Genomic DNA, 20019 nt, shown 5'->3' with positions numbered 1-20019 from the left:
AGAACTGGAGTTTTATCTTTTGCACCTGTCAAGATATAAACTTTGAAAAAGTATTTAGTATACAAGGACCAAATAGAAGTGCCAGAAGAACCATAAAGAGGGGACCAGCTAGAGGTAATACTCAGGAAGCCCAGATCCACCTGTTGTCCCAGAAGGACCATGAATTGGCTACTAGTAGAGGAATGATTTGAATGGCCCTCTTTGATCAAGTGTAGGCCACTAGAGGAATAGGGAGAGATTGGTTGTTAGGGATAATATTGATTTGTGGAGTTAGAAGGGCTAGAGCACAGATTCCTCCCCAATTGGGAGGCAGGGAGGCATAGGATGCGTTCCACAAACAAAATAAGTTACAGGAAAGGGCAAACACTGAGGACAAAATGTTATTTTAACACAAAGCTCTTTAGGAATTTTTCCCCAGTGGTCTCAACCTTTGTAGGCTTTGGAGGTATTGGGGGACTGGATGGGTCAGTTTTACCTTGGCAATATCAGGTCTTGTTAGGGGAAGTCCCAATATCTTACTCGGCAAAGTCCCAAGTGAGTCCATGGGGGTAGCCAATACCTGTGAGAGACTTGGGGAGAGACACAGCTAGCAGTTCTTGGCTAAAGAGGGACTTGTATAATTTAGGAGATGATGGGTGGAATTAAGAAGTCTTTATATATGGGGTATAAGTCATAAGTCCTATTGGGTTGAGGGAGGTTTTCAAGCCAATCTTTTGTGTTAGACATCCAGCAGACAGGGCCTGTCACCGTAGGGCAAACTGGATCTGCATAACCCCAATAGCTTTTAGTTGTTAAATTTCCAATTGAATATTTTCTCCCGTTTGTATAACAGGAAAGGACTCTTTCTGTTCTGTAACATCTTTGTGGCATATGGGGATAGGCAGAGGTGCAGGGACACTGTAACAGTGGTGGGTCTACAGGGGCTGGAGTTGGGTTATCAAGAGGCATAGCTGTAACTAGAGGAAAAGAAAGGGTCATTATACGTAGAGGAAGAGGGACAGGGACTGGAACCAAATCTCTAGGAGGCATGGCTGGATAACAGAAAGGTTTGTCCCCTAGGAAGGCAGAAAGTGGGTCCTTGTTTGACACATAAATCAAGTTGATTGTCCCAAGGGATGGCAATATACTTTGCATCTGCAAAGGGGGTAGGAATCCATTGTTACAAGGCAGAGTAAGGCACAGATTATGAAAGTAAGTGGAGCACAAGGAACAGGGCACATAAGATAAGGTACCTGCCACTTAAGGCCAATTGCTGGAGCTATGTTTACTCAGGGAGAGAGGCTGCCCACAAACCAACACTCAAGATAATGGGAATAAGAATGTAAACAACCCACAGAGAGAGAGAGAGAGAGAGAGAGAGAGAGAGAGAGAGAGAACATAAGTTATGTGTCCAACGTGGTTTTTTTGAAGAGGTATTTGAGATCTTCCACTCTTTCACAGGAGTAGGCTAGCGGAGCTGAGTGTGGTTTTGGGGTGGGCTCCTCAGGCTCCAGTGTCCAATGTTTGGCTCGGGAGATGTGAATCCAGGAATCCAGTCCAGCAACTTTAATTCCTGTGGGGGTATATAACAAAAGCGGGTATGGCCCCTCCCAAGGAGCTTCAGTGAGGCCACCAGAGGCACAAGGAAGTTTAACTAATACCATATTTCCTGGGCAAAATGGAGGGGAAGAGTCTCCCCTTGTCTCATCTTCTCCCAGCTCAGAAAGAATCCGTTGGAATTTGGCTAGCTGGGTGGTGTGGGACACCAAACTGGCAGTCTCAGTGTCCAGGAGGAGATCATTTCAAAGAAATGGCCTCCCATATAGTGCCTCAAATGGTGTCAGACTCAATGAGTTTGGGGTATTTCTGAGTCGGGCAGGGCCAGTGGTAACAGCCTTGGCCAGGGGAGGTGAGTTTCTTGAGCCAACTTAGACAAATGTCTCTTAAGCAGTCCATTGACCCATTCCACCTTACCAGAGGATTGGGGTCTCTAGGCACAGTGGAGGTGGTATTTGATTCCCAAAGCCTTAGAGATCCCCTGGGTGACTTTGGCTATGAAGGCCGGCCCATTGTCACTCTGGAGAGTCCAGGGAAGTCCAAATCTAGGGATAATCTCATTAATTAGGACATTAATTACCTCTTGGGCCTTTTTAGAGGAGCAGGGGAACACTTCTACCTATCCAGTAAATGTATTTACCAAAACCAGGAGTATTCTAGAGGTTGGACCTCTTGGCAGTTGAGTGAAGTCAAGTTGCCAGTCTTCCCTAGGATATGTGCCTCATCTCTGGGTCCCAGGGACAGGCAGGGCAGAGTTGCAGGGATTGTTGCACTGGCAAATTTCACATCCCCTGATATATTGGAGGGTATCTTTGAGTTTTATCCCCTCTAGTAATTGACTAGCCAGCGAGAGAGTCTTATGAATCTCTAAGTGATAAGATTGGTGTAAGGTTTTGAGGACCTTCCATTGGTTACTTTGTGGAAGAAATAGTTTGTCCTTGGGAGTTATCCACCATCCCCTATGATCAAGGTGATACCCCTGCTCAAAGACCTGTTGGAATTTGGTGGGCAAGTATTGAGGATGATTGGAGGGAGAAGGGATTGTTTCCATAGAAGGGAGCTTGAGCATAAGGTTTTTGGGCAGCCTCTTTTGCTGCCATGTCAGTTCTATTGTTTCCTTTTGTTATTTTGTCCCCAGATCATTGGTGCCCAGGGCAATGGATTACTGTCACCTGCTTTGGGAGTAGGGCTGCCTATAGGAGGTCTAGGATTGCTGGAGAGTGTTTAATGGGAGATCCTGTTGTACTTAGTAATCTTTGTTCTTTCCAAAGAGCTGCATGGGCATGGAGGACCAGGAAGGCGTACTTAGAGTCTGTATACATATTGGCACCTTTTCCCTGAGATGGTTGTAATGCCTTGATGAGAGCTATCAACTCAGCCAATTGGGCATTAGTGGAAGGAGGCAGGGGCTCGGCCCATAGGGTCTGAGTGAGAGACACCACAGCTGCCCCTGCCCACTTAATTCCCTCTTGGACTGGTGAGCTCCCATCCATGAAGAAGATGAGGTCTGGATCTGGAAGTGACTGATCAAGGAGGTCAGGCCTAGTCAAATAGCATTTGGCTAGTACTTTCTCACATAAGTGTGTGCTTGGGCCCTCTTCTGTGGAGAGAAGGGTTGCTGGAATTAAAGCTGAACACACTCAGAGGCTTATATCTGGACATTCTAAGAGCTGAGCCTGGTACTTGAGCAGTCTGTTATCTGGCAGCCATAGTCTCCCTTTTGAGGTTAGGAGTCCTCCCAGGTCATGAGAAGTGTATATGGTCAGGGGCTGGCCAAGAATTAGTTTTTGGGCTTCTGGGATTAAGAGACAGACTGCTGCCAAGGCTCTTAAGCATCCAGGCCATCCCTTAGCTACATTGTCTATTTCCTTGCTCAGCTATCCCACTGGCTGTGGGGTGGGCCCATGGAGCTGAGTGAGTACCCCAAGGGCTAGGCCTCCCTTTTATTATACATATAGATGGAAATGGTCCTGAGTAGGCAAGCTCAGGGCCAGAGCCAATTGGAGTGCCTGTTTGAGAGTTTGGAAAGCCTTTTTGCTATCTGGGTCCCATTCAAGATAGGACTGAGAGTTTTCTTGGGCCTCTTTAAGAAGCCTGGCTAAGTCTGCATATCCCAGAATCCAAATACCGAACCCAGTGATCCCCAAAACGTCTTTCACCTGGCACAAGGTCTGGGGCAAGATATACCCCAAAATTGGCTTAATCCATTCAGGACTTAAGGAATTGGTTTTCCCCTCCAGGAACATGCCAAGGTAGGTAACCTGAGGAAGACATAGTTGGGCTTTTTCTCTCACGACCTTGTAGCCTTGAGAGGCCAAAAAGTTTAGATGGGATTCAGTTGCTCTTGAAACAAGAGGCTCAGTGGATTCACACAAGGGTAGGTCATCAACATATTGGAGATGGGTGACCCCTGGGTATTGCCAATCCAATAAGTCTTTGGTTAGGGCTTGCCCAAAAAGGTGGGGGCTGTCTCTGAAGCCCTGAGGCAATACTGTCCATATCAGCTGTTGTGAGAGATTGGTGGGGTCCTCAAAGGCAAACAAGGGCTGGCTATCAGGATGTAAAGGAATGCAAAAGAAGGCATCCTTTAGATATAGCACAGAGTAGTATCTGGGCCAATAGAGTATAGGCCCAGCCTCATTAATGAGTCAGAGATCCTGAACCAACCTCCATTTATTTGGCCCCTTATGGACAGCAAGGAGTGTTATAGGGGCTTGAGCACTTCACTAAAAGTCCCTGTTGTTTTAGGGAGTTAATAATGGGCAATATACCATCACCCTTCCGGCTTTAAGGGATATTGCTTTTGATGGGGGAACTGGAGGGGGTCTTTTAGCTTTATTTGTACAAGAAGAGCAGTTTTTGCTCAATCAACAGTTGTATAGTCAGTCCAAACTGTGGGATCTACCTTTTCTTCAATGAAGGGGAAACAGAAGTATTCCCCAGGGGGAAGTTGAATTTGTACTTTAAGGTGGGGCTATAAGTCTCATCCCAGCAGGGGTATTGGAGTTTCAGGGACCACAAAGAAAAAGTGACAAAAGTGGAGGTTTCCCAAGGAGCAGGCCAGTGGCCAGGTGAAATAACACTCAAGAGGCTGGCCAGATATGCCCTGAACAACTATTTTATTTTTGGACTTTGGACCTAGAGAGAAAGGGAAGACAGAGAAGTGAGCCCCACTGTCCAGGAGGAAAATGACCTTTTAGTTTTCTATCATGATAGCAACCTGAGGTTTCTCTGTTTTTATATCAGAGAGTAGAGTCTGGACAGGAGTTCCCAAGACCCATCAATCCAAAGCAGTGGCACCCTGCCTTCCATCCAGAGACTGGGGCACTTAGACCTCCAATGGTTGCCCTTACATGTGGGGTATGGTCCTGGAGGGAGCCAGGGCTGTCTCCCAGGCTGCCCTCCTTTTTGACACTCTCTATAGAAGTGTCCTTCCTGTCTGCATTGGTAGCATGTCCTGGGAGTGGGGCCTTGTTGGGTGGGGAACTCCCTGAGTGCAGTGATAAGGTCCTGGTGTTTTTTATCCTTATCTCTCTTTTTAGTGAAGTCCCAGTTGTAAGACACCGAGGTGGCAAGTTGCACCACTTGGTCCAAAGATCTTTCCTCTTTGGCTATCACCTTTTGGAGTTTTCTATGGATGTCAGGTGCCAATTGAGTCAAAATTTATCCTTGAGGAGAACCTCCCCCACCTGTGACTCTGGGTTCACAGTGGTATATTTTTGAATTGCATCCTTAAGATGCTGTAAAAAGGCAGATGAAGCCCTGTTGTACAGTAGTCATCAGGGCCCTGTTGTTCAATAGTCACCTGGGAATAGTTTAGTGGCTTGACCTTGGCCTTTTTAGTCCCTCCACTACTAGGTAGATAAAGTGATGCTTCCTCCATTTGTCCTGCAGATCATTTGGGTCCCAGTAGGGGTTTGCTTGGTGAACTGCTTGTGCCTCTGTTGGCATCTGGGGCACCCCTATTCCCTCATTCCCTGAGGCTGGGGACATAGGGGCCCATTGGACATGGAAATCATCTCCCATTTGGGTGGCCTGGGCCAAAACTTGCTGCTTTTCAAGGGAGGTAAGGGTTTGGTCCAGTAAGAGCATGACATCTTTCCAGGCCAAGTCATAGGTTTGGATTATGGTGACAAAAGCTGTATTATTGATCAGGATTGTCTGTATAGTTTCCCAGGTCCTTTTTCATCTCTTTTAGGCTTGACAGTTGGAATGAAACATAGATGCTACCACTCCCTGCCACTCCCTGTTGTAAGGGATAACACCTATATTGAGGCCCAGGATAGCTAGGTGGCAAGGAAGGGGCTGTGGCTGTTAATTGGAGAGGATATATTTTGATCCCTCATTTTGGCTTTTGGGTGTTTGCAAGGGTTTTTGGCCCTGAGTTTCCTCAGAGGGCTGGGGTCTGCAGACCATAGCAATGACACAGGTGTCCAATGGCACTTGTTGAGCCATTCCGGATGGTCTTGGAGAGAAACGAAAAGTTGGGCATAGGGAATTTTGGTCCATTTTTCCTCCCTTCTACAGAAAAGATCTAATTGTGGGATTGTATCATAATATATAGAGCCCTCAGCAGGCCACCTCTCTTGATCCTCCAAAGGATATTTGGGCCATGCCTCAGTACAGAGAAAGGTGAGTGTCTTCTTCTTAAGGTTGTCGGAGTCTGAGTCCTTCCAGTGTTTCAATTGGCAAGCCAGTGGGGATCTTTCAGGCACCGATGCCAGAAGACTGGAAAGAGCAGGTCCCATCTACAAGGCCAAAGAACTCACAGTCAGAGTCCCCCTTTATCTGTGTCCCAATGGGGGCTGATTGATTGTTGTGGGCGATGTCCCCACAACATTGTGACTCCCTTCTGCCTCTTGTGGCTAGGACCAAAGGAAATAAAACTGTGACTTGGTTTTATTTCCAGCCACCGAAATGAAGCCACTAACTGATGAGGCACCTTGTCTCCTTACCCTATATCCCAAGCATTTGAGACGTTTCCACCAAAAGAAGCAAGCCAATTCAAATAGGACCCTATGAATAAATGGACTGATAACCACCATAAATTCTCTGTACATGAGGCGAGAGGGCTGATAACATGTCTTCTTTTCTCTGGGGAGGAACAGTCTAGGAGTGCCCCAAAAAGGAACGTTATACTGAAAGGATGGAAGTGGTGCCTCTCTTCCTCCCAGGAGCATTCCGCCAGACAAGCCCAGAACAAAGGCTGGGCCACCATGGTGATACCAAATTCCCTAGGCTCTTCCCTAATCATCACACAATCATGATCCTCAGGTCAGGGAGGGTGGAAGAGGTGGTAAATGCCAGAGGAAGTCAAAGAGGTCATAAAAAGACTGACAGCATAGTTCCCATGGGAGGGTGGGGTCACAGTAAGGACAGGCTTGGGGAGGGAGTGGAGGACAGAGAAGACTGAGGGAGTATCTGTTCCCAAAGGTCCAGGAAGAATGTTTGCCACCTCTGGCAAGGACAGAAGGGGTAACCTGACATCCTAAGTGAGGGAGGGGGAACAGAGCTGAGAGACATGACACACGCTTGAAAGATTAACTATTAGGTGTGTTTTCAGGTCATTTCCACTAAGTGGTACTGGAACATTGTCAACCACACGAACTCTCCACTCTCAGGTCGCAGCCTCCAGCAGAAAGGGGTAGCAACAAGTGGGGGAAGAAGAACACCAGGTGCCAAAACCAAACAGGCCTCCTCTAATGTAGCATAAGTTGTACCCAAATCAACACTGGGCTTGGTCTTGACTCACAGGGAGGGAGCAGAGAGCACCGCCAGAGCTGGAATCACCGTAAGGCCAAAGTTGGCTAGGAGCTGTTGGTTCAATACCATAACGGGAAAGTCCCTCAGGGAGACAGGAACAGAGAGAGAGGCAGGGGGAGCAGCACAGGGAAGTCCATTTTCAGCTAGTCCTCAGCAGGGGGTTTCCCTCAGCATGAGTGTCCAGCAGGACACCAGAGGCTTATGGTCGCACCTTAGGCAAACTCCTGCTGGTATGGCGATCAGTCATACTGACCTTAGTCCAGGAGAGGTGTCCCTTCATAGTCTCCAGAAATGTTGTGGGATGGTGTCAAGAGTTCTTGCCCCCACGGGCCGAAGAATTGGCTTGTGAGGTAGAGGATTGACTTGTGAGACAACAAGGACAGCACACAAAGTAGGATTTGTTAGAGAGAAAGAAAAAGCGGCTCCTAGAAACAGACAGGAAGCCCAGAAAATTGGTAGTTTCCTGTTGTTTACATGGGGAGGGTTCTTTGGTCCTTTTTGTTGGAGAGGAAAGTCAGGTGTCAGGGGTGGAGTGGTCTTTTGACATATCTCTGATGGAACATATACACAGTCCTGCAAAAGCCTCCTGGTTATCTACCTTGTGGCATTTTTGAGGACATCCCCAGGGGGCCATGACTTGTGAAACTGCATGTCCCTTTACAGGATGTAGGACTTACAGTGCTCTCATGGAGGATGGAGGCACTGGCTCATTTTGTCTTTTGATCCCGCAGACCCAACACAATGAACTCAGTATTCTTGAGACAGGTTCAGTTCTTCTCTACAGTTCAGTTTAGAAGGCCTTCTTACTGTTCTCTCTTCTTCCTCTGGCCTCACTAGGGTCAAACCACTTGGAGATGAGACAAAATGACTTCCACCCAATAATCCATTATCACTCTTTAAATTTTTTTAGAAGTTTAGTAATTTTAACTGGCATTTCTTTGATGACTAAAGAAATTATGGCACTTTTTATGTTTATTGGGCATTTAGATTATATGCATGTATATATAGCAGATATATAATAATCTTTTATTTAACTACTTTTGTCCTCTTGAAGTTCCTGGGGAAACATCAATGGATAATACTGCTGAAGCTACCCTTGCTGCAGATAAAGTGAAGCACATTTTTCACAAGTCCCAGGGTCACTGGGACTCAAGAGAAATTTTCTCTGATCACTTAATTTCTCATTCCAAATGCAAATAGTTTTTCTGTTTCTTGAGTATCCTTAAATATATTATTTTTAGTATTTTCAGTTATAAATATGTATTGGTATATTTTCCCTTTCCTTCCATTTATACAAATAATCATCTACTATAAACACTCTTCTGCCTCATTTAACAATTACTATATACTCATAAAATGTTAAGGTTTGTTCTTTGTTGGCATTAAAGAATATCATTATATTATTTTTGATGAATTCTCTTAATTCTGTCATAAGGTTAGATCACAATTTATTTAACTCATTTCAATCTTATGCTTAGATAAATTGTTTCAATAAATAATTGTATATCTGAAAAAAAAACATCCTAAGATGAGTACTACTTCTGGGTATATACCTAAAAGAATCAAAGGCAATATACAATAGAGATACCTGCATGCCTATGTTTATTGTGGCACTCTTCACAAAAGATAACTTATGGAACCAGGCTAGTTGTCCATTAACAGATGAATGCATAAAGAATGAATAAAGAATAAATGAACAAGCAAGCAAACAAGTATGAATGGATAAAGTTTTATTCAGCCATAAAGAAGAACAAAATCATGTCATTTTCTGGAAAATGGATGGAACTAGAGATCATAATGTTAAAACCAAATAAGTCAGACTCAGAAAGACAGATAATCACATTTTCTCTTACATAAGGAATCTAGACCTGTTTTTGAAGGCATGCAAGTAGAAGAGAGCTATCTCTACTTGGTAAAGAATATCTTTATTAAACCTATAGTTAATGTGCATAATAGTAAAAGAATGAATGTTTCCTCTTCTAAGATTGGAAACAAGGCAAGGCCTTGATGTCCATTCCTGCTACCATTACACAGCATTATACTGGAGATCCTAGCCATCACAGTGAGATAAGAAAAGGAAGAAAAATGCATGAATTAAATGCTGATGAGGATGTGGGGAAAAGGAACACTTCTACTCTGTTGATGGAATGTACATTAGTGCCATCGGTATGGAAAGCAATATGAAGGTCCCTCAAAAAACTAAAAATAGGACTGAGACCATGTTCCCCTGGTGAGCACAGGCACCTCACAGTTCCACCACCACGGGTTCATACCTGCCATCCAGCTCACCATGGATGATAATATTGCTGCCCTCTTGTGGACAATGGCTCTGGCATGTGCAAAGACCGCTTCACCAGTGATGATGTCGCTGGGCTGTTTTCCCTTCCATCATGGGATGCCCAAAGCACCAGGGTGTGATGGTGGGCATGGCCCAGAAGAACGCCTACTTTGGCGAAGAAGCCCAGAGGAACAGAAGCATATTGACCCTGAAGTATCCCACTGACCAAGGCAATGTCACTAACAGGGATAACACAGAGAAGCTCTGGCACCACACTTTCTACAGTGAGCTGCTTGTGGCCCCCGAGGAGCATCCCATGCTGCTGACAAAGGCCCCTGTGAACCCCAAGGCCAACTGTGAAAAGATGACCCAGATCATGTTCAAGACCTTCAACACTCCAGCCATGTATGTGACCATCCAGTCTGTGTTGTCCCTGTACACATCTGGCCGCACCACCAACACTGTGATGGAATCTAGTGATGAGGTCACCCACACTGTGCCCATGTATAAGGGGCACGCCCTCCCACGCCATACTGCATCTGGACCTGGCTGGCCAGGACCTGACAGACTACCTCATGAAGATCCTGACTAAGCACCACAGCTACAGATTTACTACCAAGGCCAAGCTGGAGATTGTGCATGACATCAAGGAGAAGCTGTGCTACGTTGCCCTGGGTTTCAAGTAGGAGATGGCATCCACAGTGACCTCTTCTTCCCTGAAGAAGAGATATGAAGTGCCCAGTGGGCAAGTGATCACCATCTGGAACCAGTGGTTCTGCTGCCCCTATGCGCTCTTCCAGCCCTCTTTTCTGGGTATGGAATCCTGTGACATTCACGAAACTACCTTCAACTCCATTAAGAAGGATGATGTCGACATCCACAAGGACCTGTATGACAACACAGTGCTGCCTGTTGGTACCACTGTGTACTCAGGCTTCAGCAACAGGATGCAGAAGATCACAGTCCTGGCACCCAGCACAATGAAGATTAAGATCATTGTTCCTGGATGGTTCAACATACGTAAATCTATAAATGTAATACAGCACATTAATAGAAGCAAAGACAAAAACCACTTGCTCATCTCAATAGATGCAGAAAAAGCCTTTGACAAGATCCAACACCACTTGATGATAAAAGCTCTAAGAAAACTAGCAATAGAAGGAAAGTACCTCAACATTATAAAATCTATATATGACAAACCTACAGCCAACATCATACTTAATGGTGAAAAACTGAAACCATTTCCCCTAAAATCAGGAACGAGACGAGGGTGTCCACTATCCCCAATCCTATTCAACATAGTCCTGGAATTCTTAGCCAGAGCAATTAGGCAGAAGAAGGAATAAAAGGAATACAAATAGGTAAAGAAACTGTCAAAATATCCTTATTTGCAGATGATATGATCCTATACCTCAAAGACCCAAAAACCTCTACCCAAAAACTTCTAGACACCATTAAAACAGCTACTATTTTGTATCCTACTATGTGGCAGGATACAAAATCAACTTCAAAAATCATTAGCTTTTCTACACACCAACAACAAACTGAGAAAGAAAATATGGAAACAATTCCATTTACAATAGCCTCAAAAAAATCAAATACCTAGGAGTAAACTTAACAAAGGATGTGAATGACCTCTACAAGGAGAACTACAAACCTCTAAAGAAAGAGATTGAGGAAGACTACAGAAGGTGGAGAGATCTCCCGTGCTCATGGATTGGTAGAATCAACATAGTAAAAATGGCTGTACTACCAAAACCAATCTACATGTTTAATGCAATTCCCATCAAAACTCCAATGACATTCATCAGAGATTGAAAAATCTACCCTAAAGTTCGTTTGGAAACACAAAAGACCTCAAATATCCAAGGCAATACTCAGCAAAAAGAGCAATGCTGGAGGTATCACAATACCTGACTTCAAACTATATTACAAAGCAATAGCAATAAAAACAGCGTGGTACTGGCACAAAAACAGACATGAAGACCAATGGAACAGAATACAGGACCTGGATATGAATCCACACAACTATGCCCACCTCATTTTTTACAAAGGTGCCAAAAGATATGATGGCAAAAAGACAGTCTCTTCAACAAATGTTGTTGGAAAAAGTGGTTATCCGTCTGCAAAAAACTGAAACTAGATCCATGTTTATCACCCTGTACTAGTATCAACTCAAAATGGACCAAAGACCTTAATATCAGACCCAAAACTCTGAAGTTGCTATAGGAAGGAGAAGGAAACACTCTGGAACAAATAGGTATAGGCAAGGACATCCTCAATAGAACCCCAGCAGCCCAGCAACTAAGAGAAAGGATGGACAAATAGGACTTCATAAAATTAAAAAGCTTCTGCACAACAAAAGAAATGGTCTCTTAACTGAAGAGACCACCCACAGAGTGGGAGAAAATATTTGCCACCTACACATCAGACAAAGGAATTATAACCAGAATATACAGGGAACTTAAAAAACTAAACTCTCCCAAAATCAATGAACCAATAAAGAAATGGGCAACTGAACTTTCTCAAAAGAAGAAATTCAAATGGCCAAAAAACACATGAAAAAATGCTCACCATCTCTAGCCATAAAGGAAATGCAAATCAAAACCACACTAAGACTCCACCTCACCCCTGTTAGAATACCCATTATCAAAAACACCACTAACAACAGGTGTTGGTGAGGATGTGGGGAAAAAAGAACCCTCGTACACTGCTGGTGGGAATGGAAGCTAGTGCAACCACTCTGGAAAAAAATTTGGAGGCTTCTTAAAAATCTAAACATAGATCTGCCATATGATCCAGCAATCCCACTCCTGGGGATATACCCAAAGGAATCCAACACAGGTTACTCCAAAGGCACCTGCACACCCGTGTTTATTGCAATGGTAGTCACAATAGCCAAGTTATGGAAACAGCCAAGATGCCCCACTACTGATGAATGGATTAAGAAATTGTGGTACTTATACACAACGGAGTTTTACTCAGCCATGAAGAATGAAATCTTATCATTCACAAGTAAATGGATGGAACTGGAGAACATCATTCTGAGCTAGGTTAGCCAGGCTCAGAAGACCAAATATCGTATGTTCTCCCTCATATACGGACTTTAGATCTAAGGCAAATGCAGCAGTGTGGTTGGACTTGGGTCACATGACAAGTGGAGAGTACATACGGGAGGTATGGGGATAGGTAAGAAGCCCAAAACATGAAAGTGTTTAATGGCCTCACTGCAGGGGAACTAATATAGAAACCTTAAAGCCACAGAGGTCAATATGAGAAGGGGATCAGGAACTAGTGAAAAGGTCAATTAGAGATGAATCAACTTGGGATGTAACACATTTGTCATGGAAGCAACACTAGGAATCTCTCTGTATAGCTATCCTTATCTCACCTAGCAAAAACGCTTTGTCTTTTTTATTATTGCTATGTCTTCTCTTCAACAAAATTAGAGACAAGGGCAGAACAGATTCTGTCTGGAAGTGAGGGGAGTGGGGGGTAGAGGGAGGGGGCGGGGGTAGAAGGGAAAAATGGTCCAAACAATGTATGCACATATGAATAAACGAATAAAGATAAATAAATAAATAAATTTTTAAAAAAATTTAAAAGAAGAAAGATCTTCGCTCCCCTTGAGTGCAAGTACACCATGTGGATCCATGGCTCCATCCTGGCCTCGCTGTCCATCTGCCAACAGATGTGGATCAGCAAGCAAGAGAACAATGAGTCTGGCCCCTACACTGTCCACCTCAAGTGTTTCTAGGGGGACTGTTACTTAGCGGTGTTACACCTTTTCTTTTCTTGCAGTATTGGGGTTTGAACTCAGGGCTAAACCTTGAGCCACTTCATCAGTCCTTTTTTGTGAAGGGTGTTTTGAGATAGGGTCTCATGAACTATTTGCCCAGGCTGGCTTTGAACCAGGATCTTCCTGATCTCTGCCTCCTGCGTAGGTCGGATTACATGCCTAGTTTACACCCTTTCTTGGCAAAAACCTAACTTGCACAGAAAAAGAGATCAGATTAAAATGGCTTCATTTGGGGGTTTTGTTTGTTTCTTTGTTTCTTTCTTTTTTGTTTTGGCACTTTTGACTCAAGACTTAAAAACTGGAATAGTGAAGGTGATAGCAATAGATTGGAGAGAGCATCCCCAAAGTTCTACAGTGTGACCAAGGACTTTAATTGTACATTGTTCTTTTTTTTAAAATAGTCATTCCAAATATTGTGAGATGCATTGTTACAGGAAGTCCCTTGACCTCCCAAGACACTCCACTCCTATAAGGATGGCCCACTAAATCCTCCTCCAGTCCACACAGGGAAGGTGCAACATTGTTTTTGTGTAAATTATGCAATGCAATTTTTTAAATCTTCACCTTAATACATTTTTATTTTGTTTTATTTTGAGTGGTCAGCCATCATGCCCCCCCTCCACTTTTATCCCCCAACTTGAGATGTATGAAAGTTTTTGGTCTCCCTGGGAGTGGGTTGAGGCCAGGGTTTCCCTGTACACTTGACTTGAGACCAATTCAGCAAAGTGCACTCATTAAAAACAGGAAAAAAGCTAAAAATAGAATTACCATACAATCCGGTGATACCACTCAATATATATTTGCAAGGATGTGCTCCCAGGATATGACAGAGTCACTTGCACACCCATGTTTATGGCAGCACTATTCACAATAGCCAAGTTTTGGAAGCAGCCCAAATACCCCATGACTGATGAACGGATTAAGAAAATGTGACATATATATATATATATATATACACATATATATGTACATATATAATGGAGTTTTATTCAGCCATAAAGAAGAATGAAATTAGCCTTAAGCATTGAAAAAAAGGTGTCTGGATACTTAGAGAAAGGTAGAGGTAGGAGCAGAGCCTGTGAGAGACATTCTAACTTGTGAACTGACTAGTTCTTGTATTAAATTTTGCTGACCTATGAAGCCTTTTATACTACACATAACTTTAATAGCTTAGCAGCACTTTTATCTCAGGAAACTCCAGAAAGAAAAACCCTATGACACATTTGCTTTAAGGACACTGAGAGTGAAGCCTCATAGCCAATTCTTAAAATATTTTTTCTAAAGCTGACATTGGTGATAACAGATGACTTAAAGAGACTACCATTCCATCACACATATATTTGACAATGATTTGCCTGTTTGTAATGTGTTATGCACTGAGAACTCTGCAACAAGCAAAACACACTATAGTAGATCAATTCTGAAGACGCTAAGTAGGGTCACTAAGAATAATGTGGTTTTTTTTTTTTGGCACTGAGGCTTGAACTCAGAGCCTCACACTTGCTAGGCAGGCGCTCTTACCACTTGAGCCACTGCACCAGCCCTTTTTTGTGATGGGGTTTTTTTTTTCAGTTTATTTGCCCCAGGGCTAGCTCTGAACCCCAATCCTCCTGACCTCTGCCTCCTGAGAAGCTAGGATTACAGGAGTGAGCCACCAGCACCTGGCTGCCATAATTTGATCTTTAGATATTACCTTTTACCTCAAAGTTAAGAGTTCCATTTAAGGCTACTCAAATTTACTTATGAAATACTTTTGCAGTGATTTAACAGAATTTAACATAAGAGAAATTCCTGGAGTAATTGGGATAAGAATCTCCAAAAAATGCATTTCTCCATTAAAGCAAGAATAAAATTAGCAAACAATTTCAAAATTAACTTTTTCAGAACTCCAAAATTAACTAAAGGGTTGCACAATACAAACGGTGTTTACTAGAAAAAAGTGGCTGCATTGCAGTAAGAAAAGTGATCTTAGTGGTATTTTAAGTTGTCCTAAAATATTTTCCTCTATCTAGTTTCACTACAGTCTAAAAACCAAAGGCTTCACAACTGCAATAGTACCTATGAATACCAAGAGTTTAGCAGCAACTGGACAAGACAGAAAGGTCTGTTATCTCCGAAAAACACCACCCCCAGAGAACTGTCATTATTTGATTTTTCTGACAGCTCACTACCAAGCTCCATTCTCAGTGCTTATCTTTATTTGAACTCATAAATTATTCTAGGTGAAAAGCACTATATCCAGGGCATTTATTAGTTACACCCAGGGGAGACTGTTTTATTTAGAATCATCTGAAGCAGTGTTACAATTTGGGGCAAACAAGATGCTGACAAAAATTAAAATCAAAACACACGCAATGAGATGTCCAGAGGAGAATTGAAAACTTCTGACCTAGATGAACATGTACATATTCACAACTGTCTGCATACCAAGGAAAAACCTGGGAATCTCAAACCTAATCTCAAACCTCTGGCCAATATATGCTACAAGAAAATGAGGGCCAAAGCAGAGGTGAAAATTGCTAGAGCACTAAAGGCACACTCTCAACAAACACATACGCACATGTGCACACACACATGCACACACCCATATGCACTCACACACGTGCACACACACAGAGCACTTCAGCAAAAGTTGGGAGATTCATTAGACGAAGGCATTTAAGGTAGTCTTTATCCAATCATTAACTGACTAGGAAAATAACCAAGCAGACCTATCAATGGATGCACATGACAAAGAACTCTGCCTTTACAGAATTAGCCCAGGAAATACATTAAACTAAGAAAACAACAACACGCTCAAGTGCAGGTATAACTTCCAGAGATTATATTATTACAGCAATATAATACAATATAGTATAATATAATATGGGGGGTTTTTGTCTTTTCTTTTTTGGTGCTGGCATCGAACCCAGCTTGCTAGGTAAGTGCTGTACCACTGAGCTACATCCCAGCCCAACAACATGTTTTATTATATTATTCAGAACACCCAGTTTCCAACAAAAAAGGTAAGACAAGAAATGTAGACACATACAACAACAAAAAAAAGTAGTGATCAGTAGAATCTGTCTCTATAGAAGCTCAGATGTTGGCCCTAGAAGAAAAAAGACTTTAAATCAGCTTCTTAAAAATATGTTCAAAAAGCAACAGGAAACTATGTATGTGAAGAACTAAAGTATGAAAATCATGTTTCAAAGAATATCAGTAAGGTGATAGATTTTTTTTAAAAAGAAACATGGAAATTCTAGAATGGAAAAATACAACTTATATGAAAAATTCACTTAGATTTAAGCAGTCAGAAGAAGTAATCAGGGAACTTAAAAATCAGTCAATTAAGGTTATTCAGTTGAGGAACAGAAAAAAGAAAGAATGAAGAAAAATGAGCAGAGGCTCAGAGAACTATGGAATACCATCAAGTATATGATATAAACATCATTGATGTTCAGGAAGGAAAGGAGAAAGCAAAGATTGCAGAAAAAATATTTGAAGAAATAACACTGAAAATTTACAAAATTTAATTAAACACACTAACCTACCCATCCAAAAACTCAGTAAACTCCAAGTAGAATAAAATCACCTTTGGACATACCATAATCAAACTGAATAGTCAAAGACAAAGAAATAATCTTAACAATATTGATAGGTGATTTCACATCTATGGAAGTCAAACAATTTCAAAATTAACTTTTTCAGTTAGAAAAGTCAGTTAGATGACATATTCAAAGAGCTAAAAGAAAAGTAAAACTTGTTATGAAGAATACTATATCCAAGAAGAGCTATCCTTCAAAAGTGAAGAGTAAATTAAGACATTCTAGTGGAAACAAAACCTGAGAATGTTTGTTTCCACTGGAAACCGAAAAATTTTCTAGAGAAAATTCTAATGAAAATGTTTCAAAACTTAATAAAAGCTTGTGTGCCTATACAATACGTGAATGTATCCAATGCCACTGAATTGTGCACTTTAAAATGGCTAATTTTATATAATGTGAATTTCATAAGATGAAGGAGAAATTAACCTGAGGGAGATTGTCACTAACTTACCCTACAAGAAAGTTTAAAGGCACCTTCATTCAGCTACTCTGAATAAGAAAGCAAAAGACTCAAATTACTAACTCTAAAACTAAAAGGAAGTAAATCACCACTCACCTTACAGAAACAAAATGTATTAGAATGAATGCTATGTACACTATGCCAATAAATTAGATAATTTATGTGAAAGATAATAAATTAGATAATTTCATATGAATTCCTAGAAAGACACATTCACCTGTGCTCGTCCATTGTCTGCTACTATGACAGAATATTTGAGGCTGAGTAATTTGGAAGGAAAAGAAGCTTATTTCTCACAGTTCTCAAAGTTTGGAAAACACCAGCATCTGCCAAGAGAATTCTTGTTTCATCATCTAGTGGCTGAAAGCAGAAGGATAAGAGAGGCATAAGACAGACAGAAAGTGAGAGCTAGAGTTCACTTCCAAGATAAGTAAACCACTCCCAAGAAAATAACAGTAATCCATTCATGAGAACAGAACCTTGGTAACCTAAAGATTTCTTAACACCATCACAATGGCAATTAAATTTCAACATGAGTTTTAGAGTTTTGCCTAACTTGACTCTAGGAGAAATAGGACTATGTGAATAGACCTATATAAAAACGAAAAAAAGCTGAATTAGTCATAAAAATTTTCTCATGAAGAAAAACCCAGGCCCAGATACCTTTACTCGCAAATTTTGCTAAGAACAAAGAATTAACACCAATCATTAACAAAAACTTTCAATGAATTGAAGACAATTTTCAATATATTCTATAAAGTTAGTATGGTGCTGATACCAAAACATCAACATAAAAAAAAACTACAGCAACATTTTTTAAAAAGGTTAGGGCCGGAGATGTAACTCAATGGTAGAGTGCTTGCATAGCAGGCACAAGACCCTGGATTCAATCACTGCCACTGCAAAATTAATTAATTGATTAGTTAATTAATCAATTAATTAATTTAAAATGATACACAATGGTGAAGTGGCAATTTTCCTAAGAAGGCATGGTTGATTTAGCATCAAGAAATTGATTAATATAATACAACATATTAGTAGAATACAGGACAAAATCCCCACCATAATTCTAACAGATGCAGAGAAAAAGCATTTGACAAAACCCAACATAGTTTCATGATAAAAAACACTCAAAACATAAGTAATAGAAGGGTACATCCTCACACTCATGAAGTTTATCTATAAAAATGCCACAGCTAAGGAGGCAAAGGATTGAATGCTTTCCCATAAGATTAGGAAAAAGAAAAGGATGGTCGCTTCCACCACTTCTATTTGAAATTGTACTGACAATAAGGCTAGAGCAAGAAAAAAATAAAGACATCCAGATTTGCAAGAGAGAAGTAAGACTCTCTATTCACAAATGACGTGATCTCATATACACAAAATTCTAAGGTATCCACTTATGAGAACTGAAATACAAGGTTGTATTTCAAAATAAATTTCATTAATGAACACACTGAAAATAATTTCATTTATAATAATACCAAAAAGAATAAACTGCTTAAGGACACATTTAAGCAAAGAAGTGCAAGGCCTGCACACTAAAGACTACAAAACATTTTGCAAGAAATTAAATAAAACATGAATGCATAGAAAGACATTTATGCTCTTATGTTCAGAAAATTGAACATTAAGATGGCAATACTCCCCAAACTGATCTACAGATTCAAATGGCCAGCTGACATTTTCACAGAAATTAAGAAACTGACTCTAAAATTCACTTAGAAATGTGAAGGAATGTTCTAAAATTAGACTGTAGTTATACAACTCTGTATATTGTAAAAGAAAAAAAAAACAATACTTGAATTCTCCACTTTTTTTTTGGTGATACCAGGGGTTGAACTCGGGGCCTTGAACTTGCTAGGCAAGTGTTCTACCACTTGAGCCATGTCCCAATCCTGAATTCTCCACTTTAAATAAGTAAATTTTATGGTTTGTAAATCACATTTCAGTACAGATGTTATTTTAAAAAATTAACAGACATCTTTAGATAAATAACCTATTGAGAACCGATTTATTTCCCTGGCTCTAAATAAGGTAAAGGAAAATGGCATATATACTAGTATTCCGATTTCCAAAATGTCATCAAATTTTAGTTACACATTTTAAGAAGCAAATTTTTTTTGGAGGTACTGGGGTTTGAGCTCAGGGCCTCACAGTTGCTAGGCAGGCACTCTAGCACTTATACCACTCAGTCAGCCCTGTGTGTGTGCGTGTGTGTGTGTGTGTGTGTGTGTGTGTGTGTGTGTGTGTGTATTGAGTATTTTCAAGATAGACTCTCACTTAAGGTGAGGGAATATGGTTGATGAACTTCATATACTTACATGAAATAGAACAAGGAAACCTCTTGCAATTGCTTTAAGTGAGAGGAGGGGGGGAGGGCCAAGGGGGAGAAATGGTGGGGGCAATCTAACCAATGTACACTATAAGCCTATTTAGAATTGTTACAATGACTCTCCCCTATATAACGAATATATCCTAATAAAAATATTTTTTAAAAAGATAGACTCTCACAAAGTATTTGCCCAGGCTGGCTTCGAACATCATCCCCCTGATCTCTTCCTCTGGAGTAGCTGGGATTACAGGCATGAGTCAC

At 41.4% G+C, this 20019-nt stretch overlaps 1 pseudogene; it reads left to right on the top strand.

Annotated features, from left to right (window-relative positions):
• The first annotated feature begins 9589 nt into the window (after positions 1-9589).
• Positions 9590-13334, top strand: LOC141419558 (actin, cytoplasmic 1-like; annotated as a pseudogene).
• The last annotated feature ends 6685 nt before the right edge of the window (positions 13335-20019 follow it).

This window comes from Castor canadensis, chromosome X (genome assembly GCF_047511655.1).
Source record: "Castor canadensis chromosome X, mCasCan1.hap1v2, whole genome shotgun sequence".
Classification (NCBI taxonomy): Eukaryota; Metazoa; Chordata; class Mammalia; order Rodentia; family Castoridae; genus Castor; species Castor canadensis.
Note: the sequence above shows the minus strand (reverse complement) of the source record. Positions and strands in the feature narration are given on the sequence as shown.